Source organism: Doryrhamphus excisus, chromosome 2 (genome assembly GCF_030265055.1).
Source record: "Doryrhamphus excisus isolate RoL2022-K1 chromosome 2, RoL_Dexc_1.0, whole genome shotgun sequence".
Lineage (NCBI taxonomy): Eukaryota > Metazoa > Chordata > Actinopteri > Syngnathiformes > Syngnathidae > Doryrhamphus > Doryrhamphus excisus.
This window is the reverse complement of record NC_080467.1, coordinates 22565883-22589956: the sequence shown is the minus strand read 5'-3', so window position 1 is coordinate 22589956 and position 24074 is coordinate 22565883. Positions and strand designations below refer to the sequence as shown.

Below are 24074 nucleotides of genomic sequence, written 5' to 3'. Positions count from 1 at the left end.
ACCATGAACTCTTTTTGTCCAAAAGATATTTGGCTTGTCCATGTGGGCAGTTTAAGACCTCCGTCCATCTTGGAGGTGGACATTTCGGGACCGGGGCTTCTTCATCTCTGCAAGGACAAGTACAGTATGCCAGAAGATTTTGTCTTCATTGAGTTGTCCTCGTTTATCAAGGGCCTGGATAGCTAGAGCATGGTAGAGCATCAGACTTTTAATCTGAGGGTCCAGGGTTCAAGTCCTTGTTCAGGCAGTGAGGAGAAGTTTTAAATGTGAAACCAATCTCTTTTATCTTCCTCCTGTGGTCAAGTCCAGAATGCCAGAAGACTTCTGCTCCCTCAACACCGAAAAGGCCAAAGAGAAGCGACACAGTCTCTGCCTTTCTGAGTGCAGACCAAAAGCAGTCCCTGGTGGTCTAGTGGCTAGGATTCGGTGCTCTCACTGCTGCGGCTGGATTGGTTTTTCCTGGAGATAGGATTTGTCTTCGGCCTCGGTGGAATGGTTGGGGTCACCTTGAAGCGCTACTTGAGAACAATAAATCACGGACTGGGATTCTTCATTATGCCATGACAAGAGACTAGTCTACAGAACATGGCCAGGATTAGGTTTGGGGTATTTGTCTGATGCTGATGGATCGATCGTGGACTCATTTCTGATCCCTGAGCTAATTCCGCTGCTGTTGGCAGGGAAGGTCCAGTCTCATAACTATTTTGGTTCCTTTGCTGGAGTACATCAAAGCGACACAGTCTCTGCCTTTCAGAGTGCAGCCATGCGGGCATGTGGGTGTATCAAGACAAACTGTGAGATGAGTATAATAAATTAAAACAATATAATGAATAATCACCTTCAAGATGTATCAATAAAAGTGCTGAATCGCCCAATGTGGGGCTCGAACAAACGACACTGAGATTAAGAGTCTCATTCTCTACCGACTGAGCTAATCGGGCCTTTTTATGCCCTGAACATCATTTTTTGTTTTGTTGTTATTGATGTTGCCTTCCTGATGTTTGATCAATTCCTCAGCTGTCCTAGTTTCTCAGGGAACAGAAGGAGCAAGATGTTCAGTCATCGCTGAGAATTTTGTTCTGGTTTAAGGTCTTTGTCGGATGTAGATCCAATCCCAACTTCTCTTCTACAAAGGGCAAATAACTCCTTGGAGACTGTGGGCATTGATCCCCCTACCTCTCACATGCTAAGCAAGCGCTACTTGGGAAAATTTCATCACAAAAAACAAAAGAGATTATGTAGAATGCATTGATCCCACTACCTTTCACATGCTAAGCGAGTGCTTTACCATTTGAGCTAATTCCCCTGCTGGAGCAGCGTTGGCAGAGAAGGTCCAGTCTAACAACTATTTTGGTTCCTTTGCTGGAGTACGTCAAAGTGACACAGTCTCTCAGAGTGCAGCCATAACGTTCGATTCCCGGTCAGGAAACTGACATTTGGACAGGTTTTGAGTGGAGAATTTGGGTTGGTCCTCGGTCGAACGGTTAGGGTCATCTTTAAGCGCTATCTGCGAACTGCTGTCATCCTGAAGCGACTGACGACAGAAATACGAATAAAACACATCAATAAATTATAGACTTGAGATTAATTATCATACTCCCTGTTGGTCTACCCTTTTAAGCGCGTCTTAGAACGGCGCAGCTGCAAAAAGCCCCCTTCTCTTCCTGCCTAGTTGTTTTGACATATTTCAGATTGTGCAGATGCGGCATAGGCCGGCCAATCAGAAGTTGCCACCGCCCTGGACTGTGGCAGATGTTGTCCAGTTGGAGAAGGACCACCAAATCCTCCTGCAGGTGGATGCCGCTGGTCCTGGCTAGCTTGCAAACCTTTTCAATGAACCTGACTCTAAAATTAAAGTGTTGCTCACAGACGAATAGGAAGCAACTGGGAGCAGCAATCAGCACCTCCAAGTCAGAGTTTTTGGTTCTTGCTTTTTCAGTTAGTGCCAAAAGTGGGGGAAGGGTGAAGCTATGTCTGTGCCAAGTCCTGTCGTCATCGCCGATGTGGCCTCAGTAATGTGGGTGACGAGTCTGCCTACAGGTGGGAGGTTGACCATCTGGCGACTCTATCTCCATCAAAATCTCAATTCTTTGACCGGGAATCGAACCAATGCCGCGGCGGTGAGAGCTGCGAATCCTAGCCACTAGACCACCAGGGACTGCTTTGTGGGAGCACTCTGAAAGGCAGAGACTGTGTCGCTTTGACGTAGTCCAGCAAAGGAACCAAAATAGTTCTGAGACTGGACATTCTCTGCCAACGCTGCAACAGCAGGGGAATTAGCTCAAATGGTAGAGCGCTCGCTTAGCATGTGAGAAGTAGCAGAATTGATACCTGCATTCTCATAGGAATCCTTTTCCGTAATACATTTTTTGTCGAAGAGATGTTGGGATCAGAATTGAGTCCAGGATCTATCCATCAGCGTCAGACAAATACCCCAAACCTAATCCTGGCCGTGTTCTCTAGATTTGTCCTTGTTGAGATGAAGAAGCCCTGGTCCCGAAATTTCCACCTCCAAGATGGACTGAGGTCTTAAACAGCCCACATGGACAAGCCAAATATCTTGTTCATGGTCAGACAAGACAAAGGTTGAGCCAGTCACCTGAACATGAAACTGGATTCAAGTCCCTGTTCAGGTGACCAGGTCTGAAGTCCACTTGCAAACGCCTCCTTTTTGCCCTCAAACTACGAGGGCAACAGGATAATCCCTTGGTACTCTACGAAAACTACATGAGGAGACTGGCTTTTAACTGGAACTGGAAAGACTTGTGGCCCCGCACACAAACCAAGTATCTTCTGATCAGCTGATCCTTGACATCAGCTGTCACAGACATTGGCGTCGTTTGGGGACCTCATCCTGATCCACAGTTACCACTGATTTGTAGAGTAAGTCAATAAGTCATCATACTCTTACAGGAAGACTCAGTCCAAACACTCAATTGCTGCAGGGCAAGTAGGTTCCACCAAGACTTGAACTTGGACCACTGGATTCAGAGTCCAGAGTGCTAACCATTACACCATGGAACCCTTTGTTTTGAATGTGACTGGCACCTTCTGGCGTAACAATGGAGGCTTTGCAAACCAGGACAACAACTTTACTCTCTGATGAGCGCAAAGTATTTTCGGGTACAATCCAGGGGTCTTGTGCTCTCACGGAAATGGCTGTCCTTTTCCAACAGGAGTTGAGATGAAACGTATTCAAATAGACACTCAAATGATCACTCAATCAGAATTACTCCGTTTGCCAATTTCAGACTGCGTGACAAAGACTCAAGTCCAACTCCATTGACAGGGAAGCGGAGGTCCTTCAGACAAGAAGGTATTGCCATTCTTTCCTGGCAGACATAACATAAGAAACAGCTTGTCCTTCGAGCCGGACTTGAACCAGCGACCTAAGGATGCCAGCTTGAACCACTACAGCCCTCCGCTCTTCCAAATGAGCTATCGAAGGTCTTGTTGTTTTGAGGCAAATGAGTACAGCCAAGCGTTTGACAGCGTCTTCACTGTGTACTGCTTTCCTTTCCTGAGACGCCGGATGGTGGTCCAGAATCTCTTCGAAGCCGTCCGGAAGTCCTTCTCCATGGCTTCTCCAAACTCCTCCCATGTCAGAGTTTTTGCCTCAGCGAATGCCAAAGCCACGGACCGCTTGGTCTGTCGGTTCCTGTCAGCTGAAGTCCCATGAGCCAAAAAGGCCCAATAGAACTCCTTCAGCTTGACGGCATCCCTCACCAACGGGTTCTAGGATTACCGCCACGACAGGCCCTGACTACCTTAGGGCCACTGCCGCCTCGACAATGGAGGCACAGAACATCCCTGCCTCCCTCTGGATCTTGCAGGTCACTGGGAAGATATTCGGCTCGAAGGACCAGTTGGTCCCGAACATGAAACTTTTGATCTGAGTGTCCCGGATTCAAGTCCCTGTTCAGGTGACCAGGTCTGAGGTCCTCTTGCAAACGCCTCCTTTTGCCCTCAAAGTACAAGGGCAACAGGACAATACCTTGGTACTTTATGGAAACTACATGAGGAGCCGGGCTTTTAACTGGAACTGGAAAGACTTGCGGCCCCGCACTGTCAGAAGTGGGATTTGAACACACGCCTCATTAGAGACTGCAACCTGAATGCAGCGCCTTCGACCACTCGGCCATCCTGACCCTACAGGTCTCGCTCCTTCTGTTCCCTGAGAAACTAGGTCAGCTGTGGAATTGATCAAACATCAGGATGGCCAAATCAATAAAAACAGAACAAAAAAATATATCTAGAGCAGCAAAAGGCCTGATTAGCTCAGCCGTAGAGCATGAGACTCTTAATCTCATGGTCGTGGGTTCGAGCCCCATAATTGGGCGACTCAGCATTTTTATTGATACATCTGAAAGATATCTTTCCCTGTATGTTTCAGGATCCATTTGAAGGTTCTCTTAATGGTTTTTAAATGCCTTAGGGGTTGTGGGCCTTCTTATTTTTCTGAATTTCTTTTACGTGATGAACCCTCGCGGTCCATCAGGTCCTCGAACACCGACCTGTTATGTATTCCTAGCCCATCAGTCATCCGGGAAATATGGATTGTGTGTCCAAACTGGGGATGGATGCTCGTGTACACACCTTCAGACATCAAGCACATATCCTTGTTCTTATTTGTCATCTTGATTTTTTTGTAAAAGCAGGTCTTGAAAGGCCATGTTTCCACCCAGTTTTGAACTGGGGAACTTTTGCGTGTGAGTCAAACGTGATAACCACTACACTGTGGAAACCTTAAGGAAGGGGCTTTTAAGGGGACTGGTGAAGTCACATAGCAGTTGCCAAACAATGAAACACGACGATGTGTCCGAAGTGGGGGCAGATTGGGGCTGACTCCAAATGAGTCTTAATTAGTGTTTTGGTGTTGCAGAAACTGTGGCAGCCTTCTTGTGCACCGGCGGGAATGAACTCAAAGGACAGAGCTCTTGCTTTACATGCAGGAGATAGTGGGTTTGATACCTGTATTCTCCACATGGTATGTTATGGCTTTTTCTTGCCAACAAAAGCGTTCTTGATCTCCGACATCGTACCTTATACTTTGATTGATTGCATGTGTGAGGGAGCTGCCAATCATCCCTCTTTGATCAGGTGTATGCCCCACCTACACACGGCCATGTTTCCTATTTGTGTATATAGCTGGCTTTTGTTATTTACACATACATCCTGGGCCCCGTTTCACAAAGCAGGTTTAGTGAAAACTCGGGAGTATGTTAACCCTGAAATGAGGGAAACTCTGAGTTTTCCGTTTCAAAAAGGGAGGTAAGTCAAACCAGAGACAGAGGAGTAACTCCAGCCTGTTTCACAGAGAGAGGTAACTTAACCTCGGTGTCAGTTACTATGGCAACAGACTCTGTGAACATAACCTGGTCGGGACCAGGTTTTCTTCAATGAACCTCGAGTTTCTTTCTGTCTCCGGTGTGATTCATTCATTGTCGCGCGTGTTTAAAGCCAGTTTGGTCGTTTTTCATAATCACCATCACCAACAGCAGTAAAATAAACAGAAAGACAAAAAAATTTTTATTTGGTCTTCTTTATTTCCTACAAATAAGAAAAAAAAATGGTTTCTTACTTTTTAATTGTTACAATCATCAACACAATTCACCTATGACCATGCACCCACCTCTAACTTGTGTTTTAATAATTCAATTTCCAGATCCGTTTTAGTTATCTGGCGGTCCAGCAGCACCATTTCTTTTTCTGTTTTTTGTACTGTTTTTAATAAATGCACTTTGTAGATTTCTTTTAGTGGTAGCTGGGAACACATAAGGATGACATTATCCAGTTGCACATGAATTCCACTGAATTAACCTCTGGAATTTACTGAATACGTATCTCACTGTGTCAATCTGTGCTGTGGAGGTTGAGGGACCCTCTTCCTGCTGCCCAGCCATGCTCTGCTAAAATGGATAAGAATCCGTTAATACTTCAGTGTAGGCTAAAAGTCACTATAATCCACAAAAGCATGTAAACACATGTGAATGGAGAGGAAATCAGTAACATCAAGATTTTACCTCTGTAGGCCTCTCAGGCTCCCTCTCAGACACCACAGAGAGGGCAGCAGACATTGTGGTCCCATCATCTTCATCATCCTGTTTAGAGTGTTGTGTTTCACTATGCTATACTTTAAATATGGCATAATCTCTGGACTATTGGCTACTTACAGTTAAAGTGGCACATGGATCCACTAGACCAAGTACGTCTTCAGAATCTGTTGAGACAAAAGAAAAACACATGAAAGGGAAATTAACATTGAACTATAGGCCGAAAAGAAGTTTGAGGCCTAGGCCTATTGCATCTTATCAAGGCTGGTGGCTCCTGTGTAATCATGTCCGAGGATGAGGTTCCTCCAGGGATCCCCTCTGCGACTGGCCTCCCGACAGTCTGACTCATGGCCAGCTCCTCTGCCTCGGTCAGACGTGGTGGGGGTGGTCCTCCGCCAGTTTTGCGGGCAGATGCCCGCTTTCTGTTGGCTGAGTAGAAGTTAGATGTTGCTTTTCATAGTCTGATTTAACTGTATACAGGCGAGGACATTTATGTGTGTGAAAACAATATTATGTTGGAGATAATGCACACTGAAACAGCTGCTGAATGATATTTAGTGGTAAACATGATTAAAAAAAGGCACCCTGACTGTTATGCTGAGGGTTTACCTGTTTGAACAATGTTTTTATATTTCATCTTCAGCTGCTTCCACGTTCTTTTTTCGCCGGTGGGATTACATCTAAGTGACATAAATTGTAGCTGTAACACCATTCTACTTGTTTGCATCTGTAGCCTAATATTATTGTGATTGCATAAATGTATATAATAAATTTAAACTTACGCATTGACTCGAGCACTAATCTTCTCCCACGCCGACTCGCGTTCTTTCGCTGCTGCAGCCGTGTTGCTTTTCTTTTTAAAAACGCTTTCAATGTTGCTTTTCTTTTTAAAAACGCTTTCAAATTTGCCGTATGACCGCATTAATATATCCAGTTCCAGAGGACTGAAATACGACGATCTTTTCTTCTCACTCGTTGCCATGGTGAATCGAGGGAACGGGGCTCCATTGATCAGGGCTTTTTAAAGTCGTGGTGCACGCGCTTAACTCAGAGTGAACAAACTCTGTGTTGATTGAACCAATTGAAATCACCTGTTCTGAAACCCGTAAGTCAGAGTTTCCTGTCTCAGAGTAGATCAACTCAGAGTTCAGGGTTAGACTCCAGAGTTGGTTGAACCTGCTTCTTGAAACGGGGCCCTGGTTAGTACTTTAATTATATTTGTTTGCCATTTAAGTTGTTTCATTGCCACCTTAGTTAGTTTTCATTTAGAAGTCATTGGTTTGGTTCCTAATTTCTCATCAGTTTCTCCTTTCTTACGAGAAGGTGATTGATCGGGGCACAAGCATGGAGGTGCGCCCATGGGAGTGCAGGCTCGAGGCTGATCAGTTTGATTGGACTCTCCCAAGTGTCACCTGGAGGAGGGGGGGGGGGGGGGGGGGTTAACTGTATAGTTTCTGGGTAAATGTAGTTAAATGTAGTCTAGTGCTTAAAATGTATCCAGAAAGTGGAACTTAAGTGTGCTAATATTGAAAGGCTTTTGGAACATAAAAGAAAAGTGTTGAAATTGTAAATATGGTACCTTTTAGATAAATTGCCTCACCCTCTCATTGGGGAATTATGGTTGGCCCTTCACGGGTAAAAGGGGCTGGTGAATTGCTGGGCGGAAGGCCTGTTGTGTGTGTGCTGGGGAAAATACTGTTGGACTGTCTGGTCTGGGGTGCGCTTCAGAGGCTATGGCTATCCTGGGCTAGTAAGAGGCCATTTTAAAAACTAAAATCTTACAGCATGCTAATGAATCATTAGCATCAGCAATGAAGCCCCATGAGGCTTGGAACCATTTCAGTCAACTGGTTAGAGAATGGATTCATTTCTTGAATCTTCATGTGCACACGAAACCACCTGCTGGCCGTGGATCGAATTACAGGCGGATGTATCTTCATGTGTGATGCATTGAATGCTGATCTGTTTTGGCTCTTGGAAATTATGTACCACAAAAAAATGTATAACCGAATGATTAATCTACAAAGTGTAAGATAAAATATACAGTATATATAAAATACTGAATGTTTTCTTGTCCATAAATGCCATGTATCATGTGATATGGCTAGCTTCATCATGGTTGTGTTGTTTATACTGTAATATGTTACTATTATAATGTAGTACTATTAACCTTACCATGGATGGGTGAAGGTCATGTGGTACAATTCTGGCCCCTCCCTCAAATGAATCAAGCCTTGGTACACGCTTTGTAGAAGTGCCCACTCGATTTTTCGACACACACTTCGAAGCCCTGGCACCTCATCACTACTAATGATGTTTACTGATGTGATACAGGTGTGGTCAAAACTAGTGTATTTGTATATCACCACACAAGTGGACAGACAATACAATTCCAAAAGCAACACACACCTGCCATGACCCTGATTCGACCAGGGTTGCTGCGGCCACAACACAGAGTACGAACCACGATACCGTTACGGCTGTGAGCTATGCTTTTCTGGGCAAGAACCATAAACTCAGATTCGGAGGTGCAGATTGCTCATTCCAGCTGCTTCAAATTTGTCTGTGAGCAAAGCTAGAATTTTAGACTCAAATCAATTGAAAAGGCTGTCATGCACGTTTTCCTTTTGTTAGAATAAAATGTAGATAGAATGAATATAATGTCAGTTATCACCCTCATATCCATTTGCTTAGACAATAGAAAGTGTTTGACTGTGCTGAAGAGGGAATGTTCCTGTGACCCTGATCTCAGACCCCCAGTGACCCCCAGGTCCTGGAGGTGCCTGGATGCGCCAACAGCAACCCTGCCTGCAGATGTTTCTGTTAATCCTGCAAGAATGTGTCAAGATAAGAACTCATAAAACAATGAAAGTAATAACTCTCACATATACACACACACATTGACAAACAAATACAGCTTGTGCAACTGCCCCCACCCCCTTATAGTTGCACGACAATGTAGTAGGGATCCCCGAAAGAGAATATAAAAAGAGAGTGTGAACTGCATATTCAGAATGGAGCGGCATGTCACTGGGTATGTGGTTTCACTCTCCTCGCTGCGAGTAACTTTGAATATTGTTGTCTGTCTCTTCTGTATTTCTGGATTTAAGTGTTTTTAACTGTGTCACAGGAGTTTGAACCTGACACCTTTGTGCCACTAGCTCAAAACAAAAATAACAGTAGTTTGAGGTTAGGATCTGGATTGTCACTGTTTTGCCAAGAGTAAAATGGGTTCGAGAGAGAGGTCCTATTTGGCAAGACAAGAAAAAAGCAACAATCCAGAAGCTAGAGAGAGATGCTGATGCATGCTTTTATTTCCAGTCGTATTGACTAATGCAATGCCCTGCTTTCTGGTCTTCCTAAAAGAAACATCACAAGTCTACAACTTTTACAGAACAACTTTTGATGCATGTGTGCTGACGAGGACCAGAAGGCAGGCGCATATTACACCGCTTCTAAAATCACTGCATTGGCTCCGTGTATGTTTCAGGTTCGATTTGAAGGTTCTCGTAATGGTTTTTAAATGTCTTAGGGGATCACTTTGGCGATTCAAGATGGCGCCGGTGTGTCTGGCTCGCCGTCCCGCTCATCTTACTTTGGCTTTTCTTGTTTTTTTAATTATACTAAGGACCATAGACTCTCTGCTGGTGTATAACCGCCAAGAATTACTTAAAATCCAGCACATTGTTGCAGTATGTGTGAAACAAGAACATTGGGGGTCACACAAACCGCGTCCCTCATACCTGTCCGATGTGCCAAACTTTCTGCTGCGGGCAGAGCCGTCGCTTCCCAGGAAACGTAGACGCCGCCGGGGGACACGGGGTGGAAGACTCGTGAAACTCAAAGCTTGGCTGGCATTCTCTCCCGAGGTGGCACGGTCCCCACATAATATTCCGAGCCACTATAATGATTGTTTTCGCCGCTTCCTCTCTCGGCGTTTCCTCGCTTCCGTTGGGGCCTGGCTGGTGCCGATCGTTGGGCAACACGACGAATGCCCTGCACTGCGTACTCGCCGTCCTCATTGGGCCGCTGCCGGCGTCAGCCCCGGCAACCTTCGGCCGCTAAACCGTGCAGTTTCAGCGGCACTTAGGTGCCCAACGAAATGTGCACTGGTGAATGCGCGGTCAGTGTCAAGCAAGACGTTTATCCTCCAGGACCTCTTCAAATCGTACGGTTTGGATTTATTATTCATCACGGAGACCTGGATTAATGCCGGTGAGTCCGCTGCCTTCTCTGAGCTGGTGCCTCCTGATTGTACCTTCATCAACACGCCAAGAACCACTGGCCGTGGAGGAGGTATTGCTATTATTTTAAAAGCGTCTTTGCGCCATAAGCCACTGTCAGTGGCGTCTTTCGGCTCATTTGAGGTGAGCTGCTTCGAACTGCACCAACATGAGCGGGTGCTTTGCGCTGTCATTTATAGACCACCCAAGCACAACAAGGATTTTATTCAGGACTTTTCTGACTTTGTCGCTGCAATGCTGATAAAGTATGACAGAATTTTAATTGTGGGTGATTTTAATATTCATGTCTGCTGCCCTTCTACGCTTATGGCAAAAGACTTTTTAGAATTGATGGAAGCTTTTAATTTGACACAAAGTGTAGCAGGAGCTACACAGATACATGGACACACTTTAGACCTCGTTTTGTCTTATGGTCTTACTGTTCATAACGTCTCTGTAGGTGATGCGGTCTTCTCGGACCACAGTCCGGTTAGGTTTGACTTAGACGCACACTGTAACACCAGCCTGCCTGCTCCTGTTCGCTTTGGTCGCTTTATCAAGCCTGACGCGGCCTCGGCCTTTGCCACTCTGTTCTCCACTGCGTCTGAGGCTTTTATGACCTCCGACGCTGCACTGGACACCGAGCAGCTGATGAACTGCTTTACTTCTACCTGTGCGACTGTCTTGGACAGTTTAGCCCCTCTGAAAGTCATGCGCCCCAAAACTAAACAAGAAGAGTGGCTCAACGATGTCACTCGAGCAGCCCGGCGTGAATGCCGAAAAGCAGAGCGCAGGTGGAAGAAAGACGGTCTACAGGTCTCCTATCAAATTCTCAAGGACAGTTGGTGACATTATCAGAATGTGGTGAAGACTGAGAAAACAAAATACCTCTCAGACTTGATATCAGACAATATTAACAACCCACGTGTTCTTTTTAAAACTATTGACTCTGTTTTAAATCCCAGTCCATCCACTATACTTGAACAATCATATGAAATGTGTGAAAACTTTATGCAGTTTTTTAAGGACAAGGTTGCATCTGTACGAAGTAATATATCACCCCCCTCTTTTAATATGCCCACATTGACACAGTGCTCTAAAGGTTTTTATCAGTTTGAACCGGTGTCACTGGCTTTTATCACGGAGATGGTAAAGGGTCTTAAGCCTTCTTCTTCCCCCATCGACCCAGTCCCACCTCGCTTTTTTAGGGAGGTGTGGCCAACCATGGGTCCTTCTGTGTGTGCCATCATCAACAGTAGCCTGGCCTCTGGTACCGTGCCATCTTTCTGTAAAAAGGCTACTGTTGAACCTTTGTTGAAAAAAACTAGTCTGGATCCTTTAATTTTATCAAATTATCGGCCAATCTCTAAACTGCCTTTTATCTCAAAGATTTTAGAAAGAAGTGTTCTTGCACAGATGCAACCTTTTTTAGATGAGAATGGGATTTTAGACACTTTTCAGTCAGGTTACAGGGCTTTTCATAGCACTGAGTCTGCACTTTTAAAGGTTTTTAACGACCTATTTTTAATAACTGACTCTGGTGGTTCAGCCATTTTAGTGCTTTTAGACCTGACTGCTGCTTTTGACACAGTGGACCATACCATTCTTTTATCTCGCCTGGAGAACTGTGTGGGTGTCAGGGGGTCTGCTCTTGAGTGGTTTAGGTCGTACCTGTCAGGGAGATGCCTTGCCGTGGGACTTGGGGGATCTTACTCCTCCACTGCTCCGCTTGACTGTGGAGTTCCGCAAGGATCAATTCTTGGGCCCATTTTATTTGCCCTCTACCTGGTCCCACTTGGCGCAGTACTTAAAAAGCATGGCATCTCCTATCACTTGTATGCGGACGACTGCCAGCTGTACTTGCCACTCGCAAAAAATAATCATGCCCCCCTGACACCCCTTCTTGAGTGCTTAAGGGATGTCAAGGCCTGGTTGGCTCACAACTTTTTAATGCTTAACGAGGAGAAGACCGAAGCTATCCTCCTCAACTATAAAGGCCCCCCTATAGACTTCGGTCCCCTCCAAAACAACATTCGTCCCTCAGCCACCAGCCTTGGCGTCATAATAGACAGTGATTTTAAACTCAACAAACAAATTAATGCAGTTATAAAATCCTGTTTTTATCATCTTCGGCTTTTATCTAAAATTAAATCTTTTTTATCTTTGCAACAGTTTGAGCAAGTCATGCACGCTTTTATTTCATCACGTCTGGACTACTGTAATGCACTTTACTCTGGAATTAGCCAAAAGTCTCTCTCCCGCTTACAGTTAGTCCAGAACTCTGCGGCACGGCTTTTAACAGGAACCAGGGAGGGGGAGCACATCACCCCAATTCTGGCCTCCCTTCATTGGTTGCCTGTTCGTTTTAGGATTGATTTTAAGATTTTATTGTTTGTTTTTAAGGTGTTGAATGGGCTGGCCCCCAAATACATCTCGGACCTCATCCAAGTTTACTCTCCAGCTCGGTCACTGAGGTCCGAGGGCCAGCTCCAACTTCTGGTGCCCAAGACGAGACTTAAGACCAGGGGGGACCGAGCCTTTTCTGTGGTCGGCCCCAAACTATGGAACTCTCTGCCCTCCCAAGTAAAAAAGGCCCCCAATATCGAAAGCTTTAAGTCTCGTCTTAAAACCCACTTTTATTCTCTGGCTTTTAACTCAGAGTGAGTCGTATGGTCCTGTGTCTTTTAGTTCTTTGTTTTTATTGTAATTGGTTCTATTTTTTATACTTTTATTGCTTTGTTTCTTGTTTTTAATATTTTAATATCTATTTTATTATTTTATTTCTTAAATGCTCTTTTAGTTTTGGATTATTACTTTTTATTTTTACTCGTCTGTGCAGCACTTTGGAAACTCTGTTTATAAAATGTGCTATATAAATAAAGTGGATTGGATTGGATTGGATTAGGGGTTGTGGGCCTTCTTATCTTTCTGAAATACTAAGTTACGAACCCTCGTGGACCCTCAGGTCCTCCGACACCGGCCTGTTATGTATTTCCAGAGTTAAAACATGGACACACACGATGAGGCATCTTTCCAGTTTTATGGCCCCGTTTGTGGAACAGCCTGCTGGAGGACCTGAGGGCCGTAGAGAACGTTGAGATTTTTACAAATAGGCTCAAAACCCACCTATTCAATTTGGCTTTTAACTCTTGCTCCTAGTATACTCTTTTTTTAACTTTTGAACTTGACTTTTATTTAATGATTATTTTATACCCTATACCTTTTATTTTGGATCTTAACCAAATGTTTTTATAGTTTTACACATGCTTATTTTAGTTTTTATTAATGTTCCTATAGATTTCATTTTTATGTTTATTTCTATATATACATTAAGGGAAAAGACCACAAGGAAATGCGCACAAGGAATAATTCTCACTTGTGGCCACTCAGACTGGCATTATTTCACCAATCCTGTTCAAAGCTCAGCACTTCATATGATTTCCATAGTGTTGTGGTAACCATGTGCCCCTAACCTGTGAAAGGTCCCCAGTTCAAAACTGTCATAAATAAGCAGGGTGACATGGCAGTCATAGCAGAGGATAGTTTTCATCGATCGATCTAAAGCACCAGATGAAGGCTTTCGCTCAGGAAAACCGAAATCTGTGACACCGTGGTGAAGTTAGTTTCACGTTGGATATTCTCCTCCATAGAAACGGCGGTCGTTCCCCTCACTGTGCCGGCCGGGCTGCTCTCTCCTGCTGCGGGGAGCTCACACGGAAGTCCCGCCCTCTATGCCGCTTGTTCGGACTAGGGACCGTCAATAAATTTCCATTCATTTCTATTCCATTGAAGAGAGTTTGCTAAAAAAAAAAAAATTAAATCACACCAGAAATTGATCCACAACCGTGTCAAATAATAATTCGGTGTGCAGAGAAGGTGATTGGCTGCAATTTCCCGTCCCTCCAGATCTGTACGCCTCCAGGACCCTGAGGTGTGCAGAAAGGATTGTGGCTGATCCCTCTCACCCCGGACACAGACTCTTCGAAACGCTCCCCTCTGGCAGGAGGCTGCGGTCCATCAGGACCAAAACCTCACGCCACAAGAACAGTTTCTTCCCGTCTGCTGTCAGTCTCATCAACAAAGCCCGGAACCCCACCTGACACTCTTCACACCCCACCTCTGCCTCATCCTGCCACTTTGACACTTTCATTATATGCGTTACATTAACGCATTAACGCATATTTTTTCAGTTTGGACAATCAGACTGCACTTCCGGAATAACAAACAAAAAACAGACTGTGTACATATATCTATACTGTTGTTCTGTATATTTAGTATTTTTCATATTTTGTATTTTTCATTCTTTTTTAAATAGATGTGTCTGCACCTACTTTACCAAAACAAATTCCTCGTATGTGTTTGATCATACATGGCAATAAACCTTTTCTGATTCTGAAGCCCATTTTTAGAAGTTTTATATTTTATTGGGCTTCATATGACATTTTAACATTAAAAATTGAAAGATTTTGTATTATAGCATGCAGGCCATGCGACCTTGGCACTTCAAATCACTTTATGTTAATCACCTTATATTAATTAATTATTAATTAATTATTGGGCTAATATTTTGAATGACTTACAATAAATCCATTTCAAGTGAAAACTGGCCTCGTAGTACTATGCACACCTTTTTGTTTTTCAAATAATGTTTAATCAGATTTAATATGAATTTGTTACACAAGTCATTATCAATACCTTCCAGGTCATATGACCTTTGACCTACAAACCACTTTGTATCAGAAGGAATTGTCTGTTAGTACCATACACACCTTTTTGATTTGGTACTTAACTTTACTAGGATTCGTGATTATTTTTTTACACAAATCATTATCAATAGCTTCCAGGTCATGTGATCTTTGACCTCCAAACCACTTTGTATCAGTAGGAATGGTTTCCTAGTACCATACATGCCTTTTTACTTTGCTACTCAACTCTGCTAGGATTTTATATGTATTTTTTCAGTTTGGACAATCAGACTGCACTTCCGGAATAACAAACAAAAAACAGACTGTGTACATATATCTATACTGTTGTTCTGTATATTTAGTATTTTTCATATTTTGTATTTTTCATTCTTTTTTAAATAGATGTGTCTGCACCTACTATACCAAAACAAATTCCTCGTATGTGTTTGATCATACATGGCAATAAACCTTTTCTGATTCTGAAGCCCATTTTTAGAAGTTTTATATTTTATTGGGCTTCATATGACATTTTAACATTAAAAATTGAAAGATTTTGTATTATAGCATGCAGGCCATGCGACCTTGGCACTTCAAATCACTTTATGTTAATCACCTTATATTAATATTACAATGCATACCTTAAACTGTTGGTGAGCTATAATAGATTAATTATTTGAGTGGTGTTCTCGCTGCCTTCAGGGAAAAGACACCGGTCTATTTGCTCCAGGGCCACCAGACTGGTTGACAGCCTGTATCCTCAAAACAACTGGAACTGCTAAAGGGACACCATTTGTCGGATTGTTTTCATTGTCCCCATCTCATGTCCTGTGCTGCCCTGTCCAGCTGCTGAACTTTGGGTTACTGTGTTAATACCTTCTGCACAATGTATTGCTGGAGTATTAAAAAGCAGTATATTAACTCCATCTGTGAAATTTGGCTGTTATGCACGTGCTATGCTGCATAAAAAAATCATTGACAAATGTATTGATTGAATTATTGGGCTAATATTTTGAATGACTTACAATAAATCCATTTCAAGTGAAAACTGGCCTCGTAGTACTATGCACACCTTTTTGTTTTTCAAATAATGTTTAATCAGATTTAATATGAATTTGTTACACAAGTCATTATCAATACCTTCCAGGTCATATGACCTTTGACCTACAAACCACTTTGTATCAGAAGGAATTGTCTGTTAGTACCATACACACCTTTTTGATTTGGTACTTAACTTTACTAGGATTCGTGATTATTTTTTTACACAAATCATTATCAATAGCTTCCAGGTCATGTGATCTTTGACCTCCAAACCACTTTGTATCAGTAGGAATGGTTTCCTAGTACCATACATGCCTTTTTACTTTGCTACTCAACTCTGCTAGGATTTTATATGTATTTTTTATATGAACTATTATCAACAGCTTCCAGGTCATTAGACCCCTGACCTCCAAACCACTTTGTATCAGTAGGACTTGTCTGCGAGTACCATACACGCCTTTTTGCTTTGCTACTCAACTTTGTAACGATCGCGGCCTCCTATGGAGGTAACGAGGCTACAACGCAAAAAGGAAGGTCGCGGGGGGAGTGGATATCAGCTATAAGAAAAAAAAAGGAAACTGTCGAAAATGTTGGGTTGCCACACCACGGCAGTTTAATTACACCAAAACCAACCCCGCATGTCATCCCCTCCCAACCAACCTAACTAACTAACCAACTAACTAACTCAACGTCCCACCCGCCAACAAAGACAACCATGAAACACCCAAATTAATCCCGAAAGTGTACCCCCCACCCCGCAAGTGTCCCAAAGTTCCCGAAGAGTCAGTGCTTGTCCACAAAACAGAGGTGAAAGCCGCGGTTCCACTCACGGACGCGCATCCACTTCTCCGTCCAATCCCTGGGTCCGGAACCTTGCCCAAAGTCCAATTGCTCAAGCCAGGAGGGAAAAGGAAATCCCGTCAGCTGTCGCTTGACAAAGTTGGCCCTCGTGGTGTTGTGGAAAAAAATTCTATCATCCTAAGTAGGATAGAGAATGCCTGAAATAAATACATAGCTCTGGCAGTTTTTATTACCTTTGCAAAACAAAGGGGTCAGACAACACACAGTATGCATGGCGGTCTGTAGGTGTCTGGCCAAGAGTGGTCTCTTGGCGGGAACTTTTATACTCCATAGCATGCAAATGAATTACATTACAAGAGAAAAGAGACTTTCTTGTCACTCCCCCGATGCCACCCTCATGTATGGGGGTTAGTCTACACACCCAATCTTCTGGCACGGTTTGTCACACCCATGCGAGACAACCTCCTAGGGTCAGCCATTTGGTGGGACATCCTGATGTCCCCTTATCCCATGAAGGTAAAGCTTTGATCAAAGAATGACCTCCTCTGACACTGCCCCGACACTGTCCCTAACCCCAGGTTACAGATAGCCTCCTGCTGTGCCACCATCTTTGAAGGGACAGCAGGATGTGCTCGGATGCAAATGTTGAAGCTCTACAAAAGGCCTTAAAGTAATTCACACAATGTGTAACCTATGTTATACCTGTGAAATATAAATTTTTCCATCACAGTGGCTAAAACGCCGGCTCTCAGCATCCCCTCGCGTGTGTGACGTCACAATTTTTCTCTTTCTCCAACCACCCCGGCGTGCTGGAAGAGCCTCCTTAAATACGCGCCACCTACAGGCGTGTCTGCTCACTGCAGTCGCTCTTGCAGATGAGGAGGATGCATGGTAACAATGATGATGCACGTATATATGGTCCTGTACCTGTTTCCCCGTACACAGATCATGGCAGTAGTTTTTCTTACAGCTGAGTATATCGTAGCGAAGCACTTATGGACCCCACTACCTCAGCTGATGGACTTCTGTGCCCATTACACCCCCCCCCCCCCCCCCCCCCCCAGCCAGCGGCTTACCGGGGCCATAATAGGGCTTCATGTCTACCACATTTATAGTTTACAGGACCTAATTTCTTCTCTACCCGAGCAGGGCCTACCCATCTGGGAGCAAGTTTGGCATAGAATTTTGCCGAAGCTTTGGATAGTGGGTGTGCCCTAACGCAGACCAGATCCCCGACAGCGAAGTGTACATCTCTGCGACCTGCATTACAATATCTGGCTTGTCGAGCTTTGGCCGCACCAACATGTCTCTCCACTTCATTGTGCAACTGTGTGTGTGTGTGTATTGTGTGGTATGCGGATGTGTGTGGTGATGGAGCTTTGTGTACCAGTCGTTCCAGCGGTCCCATCAAGTTCCTACCAAGGGCCAACATGGCGGGAGTGGTGCCTGTTGTCTCGTGGACTGCGGTGTTGAGAGCGAGACGGAACTCAGGCAACCATCCATCCCAGTCTTGATGATGGTTCCCCACAAAGGAGGCAATCATTGTTTTTAAGGTCCGATTGACTCTTTCAGTCATGTTTGTTTGGGGGTGGTAGGCTGTGGTCAGCTTATGGGACACTCCCCAAGCTTCACACAACTGGGACATCAACTGACTAGTGAACTGGGGGCCACGGTCGGACACCATGTATTTAGGAACCCCCCATCGGGTGAAAATGTCGTTCTTCAAGATTTGGCATACCTTGGGGGTTTTAGCATCCCTCTGTGCAAAAAGCTCCACCCACTTTGAGAAGTAGTCCACCACTACCATCAGTACCGAGTTCCGGGCCCTGCTGAGTGGAAATGGCCCCATGAAGTCCACTCCAATCATCTCCCCAGGGGCCTTGACCTCAGGGGACTGAAGATGTCCGGCAGGCTTGCTGTTAGGGCTTTTTACTGTTGACATGTACTGCATGCACTGACGTGGCTCCAAACATCTCCTCGGACCGTTGGCCACCAAGCCACTTCCAGAACGTTTAGGACGGTCTTTGTCCTCCCCAGATGGCCACCGAAGGGGCTGTTATGGAAGTAGGCCAGAAACAGTGGTACCAGGGCACCAGGCACTACGAGTTGGTACTTGAAGCCACCGTGCTTTGATGGTATTCCTCGGTACCACACACCTTGCTGAAGTTGATAGTGGATGCGCCCCGGCTTAGGATGGTCAACCGAGCGAGGGTCCACATTCCAGGCAAGTTGGATCCATTTTCTGGGCTTCCGCAATGTGGAGCATACCTGGGAGGTCTGACCAGTAATTCTTTGGGACAGCTAGACATACTTCCCCCTCTGATGACTGGGGTGCACGGGACAGGGCATCGGGCACCACGTTGCAGCATCCTTTCTTGTAATTGATCCTAAAGGAGAAACCTTGCAGCCTCAGAGTCCACCGGGTAAGCCGAGACGACGTCTTGGGGCAGTTGAATGCCCATGAGAGGGCGCTGTGATGTGTGAATACATCAAAGGTGGTCCCCACAAGAAAGTGTCTCCACCTTTCAACAGCCCAAACAACAGCCAGGCATTCCTTTTCTGCAGTGGAGTAACGGACTTCCGCACCATGGAGGGCTCTGGAGGCAAAAGCAATGGGCCGTTCCTCGCCTTCCACGCCCTGCATCAGGACAGCTCCCAGGCCTACATCGCTGGCGTCACAGTGGACCTGGAAACTGACGTGTGGATGGGGTCGTGCAAGGACTGGCGGTGACTGCAGCAAGGCTTTGAGGTGGTTGAAGGCCTCTTGGCAACTTGGGCTCCATTCCCAAGACACATCCTTCTTTTTTAGATGGTTTAAGGGCGCTGCTAAGTCAGCGAGCCTGGGGATGAATTTATGGTACCAGCCCACCAACCCCAGAAACCTCTGGAGACTTTTCAGGTTGGTTGGCGGCGGGTAGGCAGTAATAGCAGAGAAACCAGATGTCCCAAAAAGGTGGGCTGGCGTTGGAGTAAGTGGCACTTTTTCACGTTGAGCGTTAAGTTGGCTTGATGTAATTTTCGAACACAGCGTCAAGGTCGAGGAGATGTTCCTCTGTCTTCGAGAATACAATGATGTCGTCAATGTACATGAAACAGGTCCTCCCTCTCAGCTCACCCAAGACGGTCTCCATCAACCGCTGGAAGGTAGCCCCAGCGTTCTGCAGTCCAAAAGGCATAACCTTGAACTGGAACAGGCCTAGGTGGGTGGTCATGGCAGTCTTCGGCTTGCACTCCACATCCATGGCCACTTGCCAGTATCCACTCTGCAAGTCCAGGGAGCTGAAATAGGTGGTGCCGAGCAGGGACTCCAATATCTCATGGACCAGGGGCATGGGGTACGCATCATGCAGTGTTTTAGCATTGAGGCCCCTGTAATCCAAGCAGAACCGGGGTGTCCCATCCTTCCGGGGAGTCAGCACTACAGGCGATGCCCACGGCGATGTTGATGGCTCAATCGCTCTTCGATTATCTGCTGTTTTTGGCAGGACACCCTGTAAGCCCTCCGCCTCACCGGCACCTCATCGGCCGTCCTGATTTTATGGGTAATGATCCGGGTGGCACCAGTGGTCTCAGTCCAAACGTTTGGCCACTTCTGCAGCAGCGGCCTCACAACTTCGGGCTGAGCCTCAAAGAATGGAATGTTGGATGGGTGGCCTTTGGGCTCCTCGTCAACAGCCATGTAAAAATTCACAGAAGATTGAGTATGATTCCAGTGTAGTTTATCTCGGGTTTTGTTGAGAAACCTAAACTCTTTCCCACCTGACATAGCATACTTGCGGAGATGAGGTTTGAGTCACGACCTAGGAGCAGCGGCATACACAAATGGTTGTCAGGCATCACATGTACTACCAGAGTGCCGTGGAAGTCCTGCAGGGTGAGGAGCAGGGTGGCTTTTCCAAGTGCCCTTTTCTCTTGCCCATTGGCCATGATGAACCTTGGAATTCCGCTTGGCTCTAGGATTTCCCCCTCCTTCTTATTGCCTTCCACAAGGAGTGACTCATCAGGGAGTAGGAGCACCCTGAGTCAAGGACTGCATCCCCATGCGAACCTCGCAGGCTTACAGGCACGACCAAAAGGGCTTTTTCTCCCACTGCAAAGGTGAGGTCAGCTGCTGTGCTTTGGCTTGACCCCTGCTCCGCCTTCTTGCCCGGCCTTTTCACTGGGTTAGCCTGTTGTACACGACTCCAATAGTCTTTGGTGTTGCTCCAGTCCCTCTCGATCAGGGAGACAACCTTAACCATCTGGTCCACTGTGGATACGATACCCCGCAACACGCTGGCCAGCCTTGGGTTACAGGCACCGAGTATGCGCCGCACGATTTCCTCTTCCTCCATGTCGGGTCTCCATTTCAGGCACAGGGCGCGGTAATCATACGCAAAGTCACGCAGACACTGATTGGGGGTTTGCACATTGGAACGGAGCTGCTCTTCGATCTCAGATTGGTAGTCGGTGGGTAAAAAAGCCTCAAGAAAGGACTGCTTGAAGGTAGCCCAGCATGTTATTTTACTGCGGGCAGCCAACCACCAGCTTCGTGCAGGTCCCTTTAGGACTGCATTGAGGGTTCCCACCAGTTCGGCATCACTCAGAGGCCTGAGAGCCAGGAAGTTCTCACATTGCTCAATGAATTCTGTTACATCAGCAGAACTCCTGGACTCTCCAAACTGGGGAAACTCCATCCTCGCTGTGACAGCCGGCGGAATGGGAAAGGTGGCATCGATGGCGGGCGGCTGGTTGCTGCCTGACGCTGGAGGTGCAGGGGTGGAGAAACTAGCAGGTCTCCAGGGCAGGCGACTCTTGGTCAGGGTCTTCTTAAGCGCTTCGTCCCACCTTGCATCTCGGCGTTTCAAGCAGGCTACCACAACTTGATCAAAATGTTGTAGCTTGGTGTCCACATATGCCTTTAATTCTGCCGTCATCGTCTCCATTGCCGCTCTAAGCCCCTTCTCTTGACTGAGTGTGCTGAGTGTACAGCCCTGTTTCGTCATCGCCCTCATCAGCCTGTGCGGCGTCCTGATCTGGCTGGTCCAAATACATGGACCCCAACAGGCTGGACAGTTCAGTGACTGCTGTGTGGCTATGCCTGTAGGTGACATGTCGGCAAGGCTCAAGGAGCGGTGTCAGGTCCTGGGCTGTTTCAGCCCCGTCCACTCTGTCGTCCTCGTCTGACACCTGCTGGCTGGAAGCTGACATAACTCCGGTTTATGTATGCAAATGTATTATGCTGTGTGTTATGCTGTGTGTAAAAGTAGATGAGTGACAATATGCTTGGATGGAAAACAGTGGAAATGCCGCACTGATGGACCCCACTACCTCAGCTGATGAACTTCTGTGGCCATTACATCTTTACTAGGATTTTTGATGAATTTTTTACACAAATCATTATCAATAGCTTCCAGGTCATACGACCCTTGACCTCCAAACCACTTTGTATCAGTTGGACTTATCTGCTAGTACCGTACACGCCTTATTGCTTTTCTACTCAACTTTGCTAGGATTTTATGTAATTTTTTGAAATGAACTATTATCAATAGCTTCCAGGTCATATGACCCTTGACCTCCAAACCACTTTGTATCAGTTGGACTTGTCTGTTAGTACCGTACATGGTTTTTTGCTTTGCTACTCAACTTTCCTAAGATTTTATGTAATTTTTTGAAATGAACTATTATCAATAGCTTCCAGGTCATGTGACCTTTGACCTCCAAACCACTTTGAATCAGTAGGAATTGTCTGCTAGTACCATACACGCCTTTTTGCTTGCTACTCAACTTTGCTGGGATTTTATATAATTTTTTGAAATTAAATATTATCAATAGCGTCCATATAATGTGACCTTTGACCTCCAAACCACTTTGTATCAGTAGGAATTGTTTGCTAGTACCATACATGCCTTTTTGCTTTGCGACTCAACTTTTCTGGGATTTTATATAATATTTGGAAATTAAATATTATCAATAGCTTCAAGGTCATATGACCCTTGACCTCCAAACTACTTTGTATCAGTTGGACTTGTCTGCTAGTACCATACATGCCTTTTTGCTTTGCGACTCAACTTTTCTGGGATTTTATATAATATTTGGAAATTAAATATTATCAATAGCTTCAAGGTCATATGACCCTTGACCTCCAAACTACTTTGTATCAGTTGGACTTGTCTGTTAGTACCGTACAGGTCTTATTGCTTTGCTACTCAACTTTGCTAGGATTTTATATAATTTTTTTTAAATGAAATATTATCAATAGCTTCCAGGTCATGTGACCTTTGACCTCCAAACCACTTTGTATCAGTAGGAATTATGTGCTACTACCATACACACCTTTTTGCTTTGCTACTCAACTTTCCTCAGATTTTATATGCATTTTTTATATGAACTATTATCAATAGCTTCCAGGTCATATGACCCGTGACCTCCAAACCACTTTGTATCAGTTGGACTTGTCTGTTAGTACCGTACATGGTTTTTTGCTTTGCTACTCAACTTTCCTAAGATTTTATGTAATTTTTTGAAATGAACTATTATCAATAGCTTCCAGGTCATGTGACCCTTGACCTCCAAACGACTTTGTATCAGTTGGACTTGTCTGTTAGTACCGTACAGGCCTTATTGCTTTGCTACTCAACTTTGCTAGTATTTTATATAATGTTTTGAAATAAACTATTATCAATAGCTTCCAGGTCATGTAACCTTTCACCTCCAAACTGCTTTGTATCAGTAGGAATTGTCTGCTAGCACCATACACGCCTTTTTGCTTTGCTACTTACCTTACTAGGATTATTGATGAATTTTTTTTACACAAATCATTATCAATAGCTTCCAGGTCATGTGACCTTTGACCTCCAAACCACTTTGTAGGAATTGTCTGCTAGTACCATACAGGCATTTCTGCTTTGCTACTAAACTTTCCCAAGATTTTATATAAAAAAATGTTTACATAAATACCAATAGCGCCCAGGTCAGGATCCTTGACCTCCAAACCACTTTGTATCAGTAGGACTCTTATGATGGTACAATAGGAGTGGCAGTCAATCAGGCCGGGAATACTATTAACTAAATGCTAAAGTGTACAAATAAGTCTTGAGTTGAGACTTTAACATTTCCACTGAGGTAACAGCTCTAGTATCAGCAGTTAGGGCATTCCACAATGCTGGAGCCCCAATGGAAAAGGCTCTCGAGCCCGCATTCTTCTTTCTTGTCCTTGTTGGGGCATTGTTGCTCAAATGGTAGCGTGGTCGTACCTGAAGGTACTAACGGCAAGCTTTACAAACTAGACATTG

At 45.0% G+C, this 24074-nt stretch overlaps 3 non-coding genes across 3 annotated transcripts; all 3 read right to left on the bottom strand.

Moving 5' to 3' along the window:
- Positions 1-2952: 2952 nt before the first annotated feature.
- Positions 2953-3024, bottom strand: trnaq-cug (transfer RNA glutamine (anticodon CUG)). The gene has a single exon. It is a non-coding gene; the product is annotated as a tRNA-Gln (tRNA).
- A 337-nt stretch (positions 3025-3361) lies between these two features.
- Positions 3362-3448, bottom strand: trnay-gua (transfer RNA tyrosine (anticodon GUA)). The gene is given in 2 exon segments: positions 3362-3397; positions 3412-3448. It is a non-coding gene; the product is annotated as a tRNA-Tyr (tRNA).
- A 618-nt stretch (positions 3449-4066) lies between these two features.
- trnal-cag (transfer RNA leucine (anticodon CAG)) lies at positions 4067-4148 on the bottom strand. Its single transcript has one exon. It is a non-coding gene; the product is annotated as a tRNA-Leu (tRNA).
- Positions 4149-24074: the final 19926 nt, after the last annotated feature.